General features: G+C 44.0%; 6 non-coding genes and 1 pseudogene across 6 annotated transcripts; all 7 read left to right on the forward strand.

Annotated features, from left to right (window-relative positions):
• The first annotated feature begins 203 nt into the window (after positions 1-203).
• On the forward strand, positions 204-394 carry LOC141238842 (U2 spliceosomal RNA). The gene has a single exon (XR_012304290.1). It is a non-coding gene; the product is annotated as a U2 spliceosomal RNA (small nuclear RNA).
• Positions 395-1506: 1112 nt separating this feature from the next.
• On the forward strand, positions 1507-1697 carry LOC141238843 (U2 spliceosomal RNA). Its single transcript, XR_012304291.1, has one exon. It is a non-coding gene; the product is annotated as a U2 spliceosomal RNA (small nuclear RNA).
• A 1115-nt stretch (positions 1698-2812) lies between these two features.
• LOC141238844 (U2 spliceosomal RNA) lies at positions 2813-3003 on the forward strand. The gene has a single exon (XR_012304292.1). It is a non-coding gene; the product is annotated as a U2 spliceosomal RNA (small nuclear RNA).
• Positions 3004-9114: 6111 nt separating this feature from the next.
• LOC141239042 (U2 spliceosomal RNA) lies at positions 9115-9293 on the forward strand (annotated as a pseudogene).
• A 1115-nt stretch (positions 9294-10408) lies between these two features.
• LOC141238845 (U2 spliceosomal RNA) lies at positions 10409-10599 on the forward strand. The gene has a single exon (XR_012304293.1). It is a non-coding gene; the product is annotated as a U2 spliceosomal RNA (small nuclear RNA).
• A 1112-nt stretch (positions 10600-11711) lies between these two features.
• Positions 11712-11902, forward strand: LOC141238950 (U2 spliceosomal RNA). The gene has a single exon (XR_012304392.1). It is a non-coding gene; the product is annotated as a U2 spliceosomal RNA (small nuclear RNA).
• A 1114-nt stretch (positions 11903-13016) lies between these two features.
• On the forward strand, positions 13017-13207 carry LOC141238846 (U2 spliceosomal RNA). Its single transcript, XR_012304294.1, has one exon. It is a non-coding gene; the product is annotated as a U2 spliceosomal RNA (small nuclear RNA).
• The last annotated feature ends 172 nt before the right edge of the window (positions 13208-13379 follow it).

A 13379-nucleotide genomic window follows, 5' to 3' on the forward strand; every position in this document is an offset into this window, starting at 1 on the left:
GTTGAGGGTACTGTGCTAAAAGAGGTGGAGTTATGCAGATCTAAAACGCGTGGATTGCAGCAGCAGCAAGCCGAAAAGTGCAGGCATGTGAGGGATCTAGAGGTTGACAGCATGTCTTCTTAACGGGAGTCCAGGTGGCCATCTCCACAAATGGACTTTTCAGAATCCTTGGGTGGCACCGTAGTCGGAAACCAATTCTGGTTATCGCTTCTCGGCCTTTTGGCTAAGATCAAGTGTAGTATCTGTTCTTATCAGTTTAATATCTGATACGTCCCCTATCTGGGGACCATATATTAAATGGATTTTTAGAACAGGGAGATGGAAAAAGAGCTTGCTCTGTCCACTCCACGCATTGACCTGGTATTGCAGTATCTCCAGGACCGGTGCACCCCTTCTTTAATGCAGTTTCTAAAATCAGAAAGAATTGAATTCAATGCTTTTTGTTCATTTGGCTTGTTTGTCGGATTTTGGGATGGACTCTTTGGCTTTGCTTTTCTTCTCCTCATTGGATTTTTCATGTTAAAAGTTGCAGAAGCCAGATGACAAGCTCATTTTGGTTCAACTTCAGCAACTGTGCATTGCATTGCCATGTAATGTAATGCAATGCTATCTATCTAGCTCTCCCTCTATACTTCCTTTTGGATAAACAGACATATTAGGCAAGCATTTTGGAGCTTTCACCTAAATAACTACAGGTGGTGAGATAAGCTGCACAATATAATTGACCTTTCAGTATATTGTTGCACACACACCATCTATTTAGCAAATGCCCTTGTTATCAACAGCAGCCTTTTAAACTCACCTGAGCTAACAGGTATGTGAGCTGGTTACTCTGCTGCGCTTAAAATTTCTTTTTTGGTTTGCTACAATGCCTTTTCTGAAACGTTGTCTCCCTCTGCTGGAACACTGACTTCTTTCATTTAATGCCTGCAGACTATAAAAGAGAAACCAACCCAAAAAGTTTGGTTGATTAGTCTGTGGCATTCTTTTAAACTGTTGCTTATGGCGGTCTCTGTGAGCTTCTCAGTGACATTCAGCCATCCAGGTATCCCGCCTGCAGTAGACGGAATGTGGCAATGGAACGCTGGCTGCGCGTGTCATAATAGGCTCTGAGCCTTTATATACCTGCGCACAGCAGCAGCCACCTTCAGTCTGCTGCTGGACAGCCAGCAGCAGCAGCAGAGGTAATTAATCAGCAACCCTCCTGCTAAGGGTAGACAGCTGCTCGTTCCACCCCCCCCCCCCCGCCTTAATTGGTTCTCCTCCCTTCCAACGGTGTTGAGGCGGGTGGGAACAGCCGGGGGTTGAGGGTACTGTGCTAAAAGAGGTGGAGTTATGCAGATCTAAAACGCGTGGATTGCAGCAGCAGCAAGCCGAAAAGTGCAGGCATGTGAGGGATCTAGAGTTTGACAGCATGTCTTCTTAACGGGAGTCCAGGTGGCCATCTCCACAAATGGACTTTTCAGAATCCTTGGGTGGCACCGTAGTCGGAAACCAATTCTGGTTATCGCTTCTCGGCCTTTTGGCTAAGATCAAGTGTAGTATCTGTTCTTATCAGTTTAATATCTGATACGTCCCCTATCTGGGGACCATATATTAAATGGATTTTTAGAACAGGGAGATGGAAAAAGAGCTTGCTCTGTCCACTCCACGCATTGACCTGGTATTGCAGTATCTCCAGGACCGGTGCACCCCTTCTTTAATGCAGTTTCTAAAATCAGAAAGAATTGAATTCAATGCTTTTTGTTCATTTGGCTTGTTTGTCGGATTTTGGGATGGACTCTTTGGCTTTGCTTTTCTTCTCCTCATTGGATTTTTCATGTTAAAAGTTGCAGAAGCCAGATGACAAGCTCATTTTGGTTCAACTTCAGCAACTGTGCATTGCATTGCCATGTAATGTAATGCAATGCTATCTATCTAGCTCTCCCTCTATACTTCCTTTTGGATAAACAGACATATTAGGCAAGCATTTTGGAGCTTTCACCTAAATAACTACAGGTGGTGAGATAAGCTGCACAATATAATTGACCTTTCAGTATATTGTTGCACACACACCATCTATTTAGCAAATGCCCTTGTTATCAACAGCAGCCTTTTAAACTCACCTGAGCTAACAGGTATGTGAGCTGGTTACTCTGCTGCGCTTAAAATTTCTTTTTTGGTTTGCTACAATGCCTTTTCTGAAACGTTGTCTCCCTCTGCTGGAACACTGACTTCTTTCATTTAATGCCTGCAGACTATAAAAGAGAAACCAACCCAAAAAGTTTGGTTGATTAGTCTGTGGCATTCTTTTAAACTGTTGCTTATGGCGGTCTCTGTGAGCTTCTCAGTGACATTCAGCCATCCAGGTATCCCGCCTGCAGTAGACGGAATGTGGCAATGGAACGCTGGCTGCGCGTGTCATAATAGGCTCTGAGCCTTTATATACCTGCGCACAGCAGCAGCCACCTTCAGTCTGCTGCTGGACAGCCAGCAGCAGCAGCAGCAGGAGAGGTAATTAATCAGCAACCCTCCTGCTAAGGGTAGACAGCTGCTCGTTCCACCCCCCCCCCGCCTTAATTGGTTCTCCTCCCTTCCAACGGTGTTGAGGCGGGTGGGAACAGCCGGGGGTTGAGGGTACTGTGCTAAAAGAGGTGGAGTTATGCAGATCTAAAACGCGTGGATTGCAGCAGCAGCAAGCCGAAAAGTGCAGGCATGTGAGGGATCTAGAGGTTGACAGCATGTCTTCTTAACGGGAGTCCAGGTGGCCATCTCCACAAATGGACTTTTCAGAATCCTTGGGTGGCACCGTAGTCGGAAACCAATTCTGGTTATCGCTTCTCGGCCTTTTGGCTAAGATCAAGTGTAGTATCTGTTCTTATCAGTTTAATATCTGATACGTCCCCTATCTGGGGACCATATATTAAATGGATTTTTAGAACAGGGAGATGGAAAAAGAGCTTGCTCTGTCCACTCCACGCATTGACCTGGTATTGCAGTATCTCCAGGACCGGTGCACCCCTTCTTTAATGCAGTTTCTAAAATCAGAAAGAATTGAATTCAATGCTTTTTGTTCATTTGGCTTGTTTGTCGGATTTTGGGATGGACTCTTTGGCTTTGCTTTTCTTCTCCTCATTGGATTTTTCATGTTAAAAGTTGCAGAAGCCAGATGACAAGCTCATTTTGGTTCAACTTCAGCAACTGTGCATTGCATTGCCATGTAATGTAATGCAATGCTATCTATCTAGCTCTCCCTCTATACTTCCTTTTGGATAAACAGACATATTAGGCAAGCATTTTGGAGCTTTCACCTAAATAACTACAGGTGGTGAGATAAGCTGCACAATATAATTGACCTTTCAGTATATTGTTGCACACACACCATCTATTTAGCAAATGCCCTTGTTATCAACAGCAGCCTTTTAAACTCACCTGAGCTAACAGGTATGTGAGCTGGTTACTCTGCTGCGCTTAAAATTTCTTTTTTGGTTTGCTACAATGCCTTTTCTGAAACGTTGTCTCCCTCTGCTGGAACACTGACTTCTTTCATTTAATGCCTGCAGACTATAAAAGAGAAACCAACCCAAAAAGTTTGGTTGATTAGTCTGTGGCATTCTTTTAAACTGTTGCTTATGGCGGTCTCTGTGAGCTTCTCAGTGACATTCAGCCATCCAGGTATCCCGCCTGCAGTAGACGGAATGTGGCAATGGAACGCTGGCTGCGCGTGTCATAATAGGCTCTGAGCCTTTATATACCTGCGCACAGCAGCAGCCACCTTCAGTCTGCTGCTGGACAGCCAGCAGCAGCAGCAGCAGGAGAGGTAATTAATCAGCAACCCTCCTGCTAAGGGTAGACAGCTGCTCGTTCCACCCCCCCCCCCCCCCGCCTTAATTGGTTCTCCTCCCTTCCAACGGTGTTGAGGCGGGTGGGAACAGCCGGGGGTTGAGGGTACTGTGCTAAAAGAGGTGGAGTTATGCAGATCTAAAACGCGTGGATTGCAGCAGCAGCAAGCCGAAAAGTGCAGGCATGTGAGGGATCTAGAGGTTGACAGCATGTCTTCTTAACGGGAGTCCAGGTGGCCATCTCCACAAATGGACTTTTCAGAATCCTTGGGTGGCACCGTAGTCGGAAACCAATTCTGGTTATCGCTTCTCGGCCTTTTGGCTCAGATCAAGTGTCTGGACATCAGGTTCCTTGAGTGCTAGCCCTCGGCCTTCCAGCATCGCCACTCCGGTAGCTTAAGCTGGATGCTGCTATAGGGGGAGAGTGAGGAGGAAACGGGAAGGCGATTTCCGTGGCTGACTATGGGAGTCAAGCTGAAATTTGCTGGGACCGGGGACCCCCGGGTCAAGAATGGATTTCGTATTGAGATTTCCGAGGAGAAGAAGGGACATTTTTCCATGTCCTACCTGGTGAATGCCATCTTCTATGAAGAATTGAAGATTAAGAAGTCGGACATTCTTTGCCTGCAGGAATTTAGAAGTCATGGAAGGTATGTGCTGGTTCTTTCTACTATGGCTGCTTGCCAAAATCTTTATAGAACCTTGAAAGGCCATACTGAGAACTCCCTCCTAGATGGACTCACTTTTACTGTCCTCTATTCAAAGGGGGATGTTCCTGTGGTTGTGTTTATGCACAATCCCTTTATCCCCCAGGAGGACATTACTGTATTCTTGAGGAGGCATTGTACTTATGTGCATTTTTCCCACAAGATCTCGAATGAAGAAGGCTTGTGGACTGGCAAATACAAGTACTTTGTTCGTTTTGCTACAGACCCCGAGGGGCCAGGGGGCATACATTATCCTCCTATGAGTTTCTCTATTGGGAGAGACACTGGTTTCTTGTACTTTCCTGATGCTCCTTTTTTCTGCAGAAGATGTAACAAGTATGGTCATGTCCAGGAGTCCTGCAGGTATCCGCCAACCTGCAGGAAGTGTAACACGTCTGGTCATATGGCGAAAGACTGCAAGAACCAGGTAAAGTGTGATGCTTGTGGTGAGGAGGGGCATGTTCTTAGGCAGTGTCAAGCTAGAACCACTCCTAAGTCTTTTGCTCAAGTGGTCGCGGAGGGGCCTGCTGTTCCTTCGACTTCTACTAGGGTTCCACAAGGTCCCCTTCCGGATGTCGGGGAGGCAATTGCTCCCCAAGAGGAAGAGGATGGCACTCAGATGGACGACATATTTGAAGATGCACAGCTTCAGCCTCCTGCGTCAGGAGGCTTTGACATGGTGATTCCAGAGGTGATGTCACCTTTCCCTCCCCAGTTTGGTGTCCGTGGAGAGGGGGAAATGGACTTGTCCAATTCTCCTGTCATATCTTGGTGCAATACTGCTTCAGAGGAGATCGGGGGCGGTGCCCAAGGGGACTTGTCTGCTGTCCGTTTCTCTGATGAGGAGGATCCTGATGTGGTCAAGAAGAAGCCAAGGACTGAGTGTTCATCCATTGCTGCCGTGTGTGATAGCCCGGTGGACTCTCGTGCTTACCCGTCAGATGTATTTTCTCCTGACATTGTTACATTTGGCATTCAGCCAGATGGTAATAGCTTTGCTTTGCTTGATGAAGGTTGAGTTGATGTTTTCTTTATTTTTTTTCAGGTTATGTGTGATCCCCTTTAGTTATGCCGCATCATTCTGGATGGGACATTGTGTCCCTTAATGTTAGGCAAATTAGATCTGTTACCCGAAGAACAACAGTTCTGGATTATCTAAAGGGTTTGAGTGCAGATGTCTATTGTCTACAAGAGTGTGGGATTACTGAATCTCCAGTGGATAAGGACTGGCCTTATGGTCAGTATGTTTGGTCGGGGTCCAGTTTTAACAAAAATGATGGTGTGGGGATTTTAGTTGGTAATAAGAATATTACTATTGATAGTTACACGGTTGTGGAGGTGGGTCACTGCATTATTGTTTTTTTGAGTTATAGGGGGTGGAAGGTTAGAATGATTAATTTATATTGTCCTACTAAAAAAGAGGAGCGGCTTGCTCTTCTTGAGAAATTGAGTTTTTTTCTCCCTGGAAAAATTCCTACAGTTTTTGTTGGTGACTGTAATTGTGTCACAGAAGGTAATGTGGACATTACTGGAAAAAAGTTATCTCAACTTATTTCTGATTTTTCTTTCTTAGACGCTGCAATACTTGAGTATGGCATTCCACCACCGTCTACATATTATGCTGACCGTGGTAATATTTCATCGAGGATAGATAGGATGTTATTTTCCAAAAATATGGTTTGTTCAAGTTATGTTCAACATAAGGTACCTTTCTCTGATCATGAGTGTTTGCGTGGAGTTTTTAGTGCGAATGGGGACATGGTGTTTGGGGGTGGGGTTTGGAAATTGAATACGAGGTTGTTGGAGGATGAGGAGGTGATGAGTGAGTTGGAGAAAAGGTATGCAAGTTGGAGGTGGCGTAAGCGTGATTTTGGTAGTTTGCTTGAATGGTGGGATTGGGTGAAATTTCAGTTTAAAACTTTCTTTAAAAAATGGGGCTACAAAAAAGCTGCCAGATATCGTAATAGATTTAATGACTTAAGTAGACGGATTGATTGGTTGCGTGGGTGTGTTAGGAAAGGAATGGATATGTCTGATCAGCTTGAGGTTGCTAAGAATGAGTTAAAATGTCTTCTGGATGAAAAAGGTAAAGAGATTATTTACCGTACCAAGTTAGAGCATTTGGAAAAGAATGAAAAGTGCACCAGGTACTTTTTTAAAAAAATGAATGGAAGGAAGTTGGATTTGAGTGAAGTGGTAGGTGAAGATGGATCTAGTGTGGTTGGGAAGAATGTGTTGAATGAGGTGAATGGCTTCTATAGTAAGTTGTACGATGAGAAATGGATTGATCCTGGACTTGTGTCGCATGTATTGAGTGGTATGGAGAAGAGACTTGGTTCGGATGAATGTGATGCTTTGTGTGAGGATGTTATTTTGGATGAGGTGAGGAATGTTGTTATGAGTGCTAAAAAGAATAAGACGCCTGGGAAGGATGGGTTGCCTGTGGAGCTGTATGTGAAAGCTTGGGAGTTTTTGGGTAAGGACTTGACTGAGGTTTGTAGGTATATGTGGATGAATGGTGTTTTGTGTGACAGTATGAAAGAGGGTATAGTGGTTCTTGTGTTTAAGAAGGGTGAGAAAAAGCGTTTGGAGAACTGGAGACCCATATCATTGCTTAACGCTGATTATAAGGTCTACAGTAAATTGTTAGCAAATCGTATGCGTGAGGTGATTGGTAGGGTTGTGGAGGATGACCAAGTGTGTGCCGTGCCTGGTCGGAGTATAAGTGATAATTTGTTATTGTTAAGGGATATGCTTGGGGATTGTAAGACTAGAAAGCAGAAGTGTATGGTGTTAGCAATTGATTTCGAAAAGGCTTTTGATAGAGTTTCGCATGTGTTTCTGTTTAAAGTATTGGAGAGGATGGGTTTCCCTAGGGTTTTTCTGAATGGAGTTAAGTCTTTATATGATTATGTGTCAAGTGAGTTTTTAGTGAATGGATGGTTGTCTGACAAAGTGATGATTAGGTCTGGTGTAAGACAGGGGTGCCCTATGTCCCCTGTCTTGTTTGTATGTGTGATTGAGCCTTTGCTGTGTTTAGTGAGACGTGAGAAAATGATGAGAGGATTGTTAGTGCCTGGGAGTGGTGGTAAGCATGTGAAGGTGTTAGGTTACATGGATGATGTTGTGATGGTGAGTGAAAGTATGGCTTCAATGAGTAGGGTGAGGTTGCTTTTGGATTTTTTCTGTGGTGCATCAGGTTTTAGAGTTAACTGGACTAAGTGTAGTTTCAAATGCTTTGGAGATGACAGTATTCGTATGGAAGGTGTTAAGTATAAGGAGAGTGCAATTAAGATTTTAGGGGTATTTTTCAATGATGATCTGAAAGGAAATGAGAGTTGGGACGAGTGTGGTATGCGTGTTGAGCGAAAATTGAATTTTTGGAGAATGAGAGATCTTTCTTTGCGGGGCAAAGTTCTAGTTATCAAAGCAGTGATCTTACCCATTCTGCTTTTTGTGGCCATAATTTTTCCATCCCCTTTTAGGAAAGTGAAGAGAGTTGAGAAAATGATTTTTTCTTTTTTCTGGTGCAGCAAGATGGAGAAGCTGAAGAGGGAAAGCCTTTATAAGGCCTGCCAGCATGGTGGTTTGGGATTTCCTAATGTTGAGGTTTTTTTAGGGCTCCATTATATTAAGACGATTGTGGTATTGTTGGGTAAAGGTAATAAGGGTGCATGTATGGCAAGTTATTCTGCAGGATGGATGTTGTATGGGTTAGGTTGGAGAAAGAGGGATGCGAGAGTGCCTGTGTCTTTTAAGTGTCCGGTGTGGTATGAGGTGATTGAGAAGTTTGTCAAGAAGTATGATTTGCTGAGTGTGCCGGTGGATGAGTTTAGAATGACTAAGAGGGTGTATAGGAAATTGTGTGCAAATGAGGTCGAGTCTAATATTGTTGGTTTGAGAGGGAATGAGGTTGCGGATGCTTGGAGAAAGTTGGGTATGTATGGGATGTCCAACAAACAGAAGGATGTAGTGTGGATGGCGTTTCACAATATTCTTCCAGTGAGAGACGTTCAAAAGAAGAGAGGTTTGATTAGGTCGGATGTTTGTCCAAGAGATGGATGTAATGGTTGTGAGACGGTTATGCATCTGATGTGGAATTGTGATTTTGCGCAAGACGTGTGGAAATGTGTAGGGGGGTTGTGTAGGAGCTTGGCGGGAGTGACTTTTGTGGATTGGCGTGTGGTTATGTTTGGTATTGGTGCAAGTGGACGTGTAAAGGAGAGAGTTTTGTGGTTAATTATGGCTTGTGTGTTAGAAAGTTTGTGGGATGTGAGGAATCTTTGTGTATTTAAAAGGAAATCAATTACAGTAAATTAATGTATTAGGATTATTCTTTCTAGGCTATTTTTGATTTACAAGATGGATAGTAGTAGCGGTGGTGGAACAGATGCCGAGGGAATATGGAAATTTAAAAAGTGGAGGCATATTGTAAAATTTCAGTGATCTTTTGGTTTATATTAATAAGATGTTCTTCTTTCTGTAATATTAGGTTACTTTATGCTTAATAAATATGGCCATGATGATGAGAAGTTTTTTGCAACAGTTTTGGTATATCCTACTGATTTGCTATAAAACTAACCTGAATGGTTTAAAAAAAAAAAAAAAAAAATCTGTTCTTATCAGTTTAATATCTGATACGTCCCCTATCTGGGGACCATATATTAAATGGATTTTTAGAACAGGGAGATGGAAAAAGAGCTTGCTCTGTCCACTCCACGCATTGACCTGGTATTGCAGTATCTCCAGGACCGGTGCACCCCTTCTTTAATGCAGTTTCTAAAATCAGAAAGAATTGAATTCAATGCTTTTTGTTCATTTGGCTTGTTTGTCGGATTTTGGGATGGACTCTTTGGCTTTGCTTTTCTTCTCCTCATTGGATTTTTCATGTTAAAAGTTGCAGAAGCCAGATGACAAGCTCATTTTGGTTCAACTTCAGCAACTGTGCATTGCATTGCCATGTAATGTAATGCAATGCTATCTATCTAGCTCTCCCTCTATACTTCCTTTTGGATAAACAGACATATTAGGCAAGCATTTTGGAGCTTTCACCTAAATAACTACAGGTGGTGAGATAAGCTGCACAATATAATTGACCTTTCAGTATATTGTTGCACACACACCATCTATTTAGCAAATGCCCTTGTTATCAACAGCAGCCTTTTAAACTCACCTGAGCTAACAGGTATGTGAGCTGGTTACTTTGCTGCGCTTAAAATTTCTTTTTTGGTTTGCTACAATGCCTTTTCTGAAACGTTGTCTCCCTCTGCTGGAACACTGACTTCTTTCATTTAATGCCTGCAGACTATAAAAGAGAAACCAACCCAAAAAGTTTGGTTGATTAGTCTGTGGCATTCTTTTAAACTGTTGCTTATGGCGGTCTCTGTGAGCTTCTCAGTGACATTCAGCCATCCAGGTATCCCGCCTGCAGTAGACGGAATGTGGCAATGGAACGCTGGCTGCGCGTGTCATAATAGGCTCTGAGCCTTTATATACCTGCGCACAGCAGCAGCCACCTTCAGTCTGCTGCTGGACAGCCAGCAGCAGCAGCAGCAGGAGAGGTAATTAATCAGCAACCCTCCTGCTAATGGTAGACAGCTGCTCGTTCCACCCCCCCCCCGCCTTAATTGGTTCTCCTCCCTTCCAACGGTGTTGAGGCGGGTGGGAACAGCCGGGGGTTGAGGGTACTGTGCTAAAAGAGGTGGAGTTATGCAGATCTAAAACGCGTGGATTGCAGCAGCAGCAAGCCGAAAAGTGCAGGCATGTGAGGGATCTAGAGGTTGACAGCATGTCTTCTTAACGGGAGTCCAGGTGGCCATCTCCACAAATGGACTTTTCAGAATCCTTGTGTGGCACCGTAGTCGGAAACCAATTCTGGTTATCGCTTCTCGGCCTTTTGGCTAAGATCAAGTGTAGTATCTGTTCTTATCAGTTTAATATCTGATACGTCCCCTATCTGGGGACCATATATTAAATGGATTTTTAGAACAGGGAGATGGAAAAAGAGCTTGCTCTGTCCACTCCACGCATTGACCTGGTATTGCAGTATCTCCAGGACCGGTGCACCCCTTCTTTAATGCAGTTTCTAAAATCAGAAAGAATTGAATTCAATGCTTTTTGTTCATTTGGCTTGTTTGTCGGATTTTGGGATGGACTCTTTGGCTTTGCTTTTCTTCTCCTCATTGGATTTTTCATGTTAAAAGTTGCAGAAGCCAGATGACAAGCTCATTTTGGTTCAACTTCAGCAACTGTGCATTGCATTGCCATGTAATGTAATGCAATGCTATCTATCTAGCTCTCCCTCTATACTTCCTTTTGGATAAACAGACATATTAGGCAAGCATTTTGGAGCTTTCACCTAAATAACTACAGGTGGTGAGATAAGCTGCACAATATAATTGACCTTTCAGTATATTGTTGCACACACACCATCTATTTAGCAAATGCCCTTGTTATCAACAGCAGCCTTTTAAACTCACCTGAGCTAACAGGTATGTGAGCTGGTTACTCTGCTGCGCTTAAAATTTCTTTTTTGGTTTGCTACAATGCCTTTTCTGAAACGTTGTCTCCCTCTGCTGGAACACTGACTTCTTTCATTTAATGCCTGCAGACTATAAAAGAGAAACCAACCCAAAAAGTTTGGTTGATTAGTCTGTGGCATTCTTTTAAACTGTTGCTTATGGCGGTCTCTGTGAGCTTCTCAGTGACATTCAGCCATCCAGGTATCCCGCTTGCAGTAGACGGAATGTGGCAATGGAACGCTGGCTGCGCGTGTCATAATAGGCTCTAAGCCTTTATATACCTGCGCACAGCAGCAGCCACCTTCAGTCTGCTGCTGGACAGCCAGCAGCAGCAGCAGGAGAGGTAATTAATCAGCAACCCTCCTGCTAAGGGTAGACAGCTGCTCGTTCCACCCCCCCCCCGCCTTAATTGGTTCTCCTCCCTTCCAACGGTGTTGAGGCGGGTGGGAACAGCCGGGGGTTGAGGGTACTGTGCTAAAAGAGGTGGAGTTATGCAGATCTAAAACGCGTGGATTGCAGCAGCAGCAAGCCGAAAAGTGCAGGCATGTGAGGGATCTAGAGGTTGACAACATGTCTTCTTAACGGGAGTCCAGGTGGCCATCTCCACAAATGGACTTTTCAGAATCCTTGGGTGGCACCGTAGTCGGAAACCAATTCTGGTTATCGCTTCTCGGCCTTTTGGCTAAGATCAAGTGTAGTATCTGTTCTTATCAGTTTAATATCTGATACGTCCCCTATCTGGGGACCATATATTAAATGGATTTTTAGAACAGGGAGATGGAAAAAGAGCTTGCTCTGTCCACTCCACGCATTGATCTGGTATTGCAGTATCTCCAGGACCGGTGCACCCCTTCTTTAATGCAGTTTCTAAAATCAGAAAGAATTGAATTCAATGCTTTTTGTTCATTTGGCTTGTTTGTCGGATTTTGGGATGGACTCTTTGGCTTTGCTTTTCTTCTCCTCATTGGATTTTTCATGTTAAAAGTTGCAGAAGCCAGATGACAAGCTCATTTTGGTTCAACTTCAGCAACTGTGCATTGCATTGCCATGTAATGTAATGCAATGCTATCTATCTAGCTCTCCCTCTATACTTCCTTTTGGATAAACAGACATATTAGGCAAGCATTTTGGAGCTTTCACCTAAATAACTACAGGTGGTGAGATAAGCTGCACAATATAATTGACCTTTCAGTATATTGTTGCACACACACCATCTATTTAGCAAATGCCCTTGTTATCAACAGCAGCCTTTTAAACTCACCTGAGCTAACAGGTATGTGAGCTGGTTACTCTGCTGCGCTTAAAATTTCTTTTTTGGTTTGCTACAATGCCTTTTCTGAAACGTTGTCTCCCTCTGCTGGAACACTGACTTCTTTCATTTAATGCCTGCAGACTATAAAAGAGAAACCAACCCAAAAAGTTTGGTTGATTAGTCTGTGGCATTCTTTTAAACTGTTGCTTATGGCGGTCTCTGTGAGCTTCTCAGTGACATTCAGCCATCCAGGTATCCCGCCTGCAGTAGACGGAATGTGGCAATGGAACGCTGGCTGCGCGTGTCATAATAGGCTCTGAGCCTTTATATACCTGCGCACAGCAGCAGCCACCTTCAGTCTGCTGCTGGACAGCCAGCAGCAGCAGCAGCAGGAGAGGTAATTAATCAGCAACCCTCCTGCTAAGGGTAGACAGCTGCTCGTTCCACCCCCCCCCGCCTTAATTGGTTCTCCTCCCTTCCAACGGTGTTGAGGCGGGTGGGAACAGCCGGGGGTTGAGGGTACTGTGCTAAAAGAGGTGGAGTTATGCAGATCTAAAACGCGTGGATTGCAGCAGCAGCAAGCCGAAAAGTGCAGGCATGTGAGGGATCTAGAGGTTGACAGCATGTCTTCTTAACGGAAGTCCAGGTGGCCATCTCCACAAATGGACTTTTCAGAATCCTTGGGTGGCACCGTAGTCGGAAACCAATTCTGGTTATCGCTTCTCGGCCTTTTGGCTAAGATCAAGTGTAGTATCTGTTCTTATCAGTTTAATATCTGATACGTCCCCTATCTGGGGACCATATATTAAATGGATTTTTAGAACAGGGAGATGGAAAAAGAGCTTGCTCTGTCCACTCCACGCATTGACCTGGTATTGCAGTATCTCCAGGACCGGTGCACCCCTTCTTTAATGCAGTTTCTAAAATCAGAAAGAATTGAATTCAATGCTTTTTGTTCATTTGGCTTGTTTGTCGGATTTTGGGATGGACTCTTTGGCTTTGCTTTTCTTCTCCTCATTGGATTTTTCATGTTAAAAGTTGCAGAAGCCAGATGACAAGCTCATTTTGGTTCAACTTC

This window comes from Phyllobates terribilis, unplaced genomic scaffold (assembly GCF_046119375.1).
Source record: "Phyllobates terribilis strain yellow unplaced genomic scaffold, ASM4611937v1 Scaffold_763__1_contigs__length_703860, whole genome shotgun sequence".
NCBI classification, from domain to species: domain Eukaryota; kingdom Metazoa; phylum Chordata; class Amphibia; order Anura; family Dendrobatidae; genus Phyllobates; species Phyllobates terribilis.